The sequence below is a fragment of the Aplysia californica genome, unplaced genomic scaffold, assembly GCF_000002075.1.
Source record: "Aplysia californica isolate F4 #8 unplaced genomic scaffold, AplCal3.0 scaffold00840, whole genome shotgun sequence".
NCBI classification, from domain to species: domain Eukaryota; kingdom Metazoa; phylum Mollusca; class Gastropoda; order Aplysiida; family Aplysiidae; genus Aplysia; species Aplysia californica.
This window is the reverse complement of record NW_004798110.1, coordinates 155,262-157,099: the sequence shown is the minus strand read 5'-3', so window position 1 is coordinate 157,099 and position 1,838 is coordinate 155,262. Positions and strand designations below refer to the sequence as shown.

General features: G+C 45.4%; 1 protein-coding gene across 1 annotated transcript in view; it reads left to right on the top strand.

Moving 5' to 3' along the window:
- Window positions 1–1,838, top strand: part of LOC101846773 (4-aminobutyrate aminotransferase, mitochondrial) — a gene marked incomplete in the record, with an annotated part of 33,014 nt that overhangs the window by 1,948 nt on the left and 29,228 nt on the right.

The window sequence follows — 1,838 nt, the reverse complement described above, 5'->3', positions numbered from 1 at the left end:
CCCCTAATAAGGCACACACACAAACAAATTGCGTGGAACTCTGTTCTTTAAAGGGCATGAGCTTGGATTACACAATGCCTTATTTATGATGGACATGATGTTGGTTTAAAACCCCGTGATGGTGGGGTTTATTTGGCAGCATATACTCAAGTCCCAAAACATTCTTAATAGGGTCTTCCCAGCGATGGACGTTAAATTCGATAGTAGTAGGAGCTGGAGTAGGAGTGGGCGTTAAGCAGCACCAGCAACAGTAGCAGCAACAGTAACAATAGCAGTAACAGTAACAGAAGCAGTAGTAACGCTGCCCCTTTCCATAAAGTTCCTGTTGCCACACAAAGCGAAATGCCAGTTCTTCTCTCTACAACATCCAACACTGTCCACAATAATAATTGAGATCTTTTAATTTTCTATAGCGCCCACAACTGTATGTTACAGCTCTAGGTGCTTTACAGTACATGTACTTTCAAACTTGATATTAATTTGACATAGGGGACTGTTCGTGCTTCTTCACTCATACTCACGAGTGCACGTGCGCGCCCGCACGCTCACACACAAACACGCAAACACACGTGCATGCAGACACACTAAATTTCTCTCTTTATTTCTCTCATAGATACTCGCGCGCGCGCATACACACACAAACACACACACACACACACACACACACACACACTCACATGCACACGCACATACGCATACGCACTCGCACACAAACACATACACGCACATACACACACGCGCGTGCGCGCGCACACACACACACACACACACACACACACACACACACACACACACACACACACACACGCACATTCACGTATTTAGGAACAGCAGAGCCGGAATTGAATTAGATGATCATGTACATGAATGTGTATAATCGCGGCTGCGTGAAGTAAGAAGAAATCTCCAATATTCCCTCCCCATAAGTAGGCCAGCACTCAGCACTGTACTGACCACTGACCAGAGAGGGTTTACAGTGTGTGTGTGTGTGTGTGTGTGTGTGTGTGTGTGTGTGTGTGTGTGTGTGTGTGTGCAGTGGCGGTGGGTAGTGAAGGGCTTACGGGCTTCAGCCCCCATCCCCACCCCCAAGTCTATCCCAAGGCAAATGAAAATAGTGAAATAAGCAGTTGAAACTGTTGTGATCGACCGCAGTGAACACAAAGGGATCAACTTGGCGGCTTGCTCGTTTATCCAATCACTGTTGTCTCCGCTAACAACTATAGTAACCTAACAGCCAATCAAATGTCTTTAGGGCTCAGCAATCAACCAGCCCGTTCTCACGGTCTCTACTTAATGAAACCAAAGATAGTACAGCCTACGGTAGAAGACTTGAAAAAAATAACCCTGCACAGAGGGCTCACGCTCTCCCAGCCCTGACAATAGGGTGAAAGTTTACGACACACTTTCCCCCAGTGACACAGTTACCTATGCGCCCATTGGGCCTTTGTTAATGTTAGGTGCATTCTATTTTCTACAACAACACGACCCAATCCACCTCATACACGGTGTGTGTTTGGAATGCTGTGTGTTTGAGCCGCTGAGATTTAACAGTTATTAATTACATCAAACCACTTTTGAGGCAACTTTTTCATCAAATAAAAACTAATTAGAGAAATTTAGAGGTGAAACGGCTTCGTCCCCACCATCCAGAAGAATTTAACGTAGAACAAAGAGATGGCAGACAAAGGTGACTCTTCTCGTTTGAATGGTTCTCATAATGCCGTGGCTTGCCGTGAGTATAGAAATCATCACTATTTTGTTCTTATTGCTTGCTTTTTGGTGGTAAAGAAGTGGAAGAAACCTAAGCCCCACCCAAATCTAGGTTCACCCACCGCCAC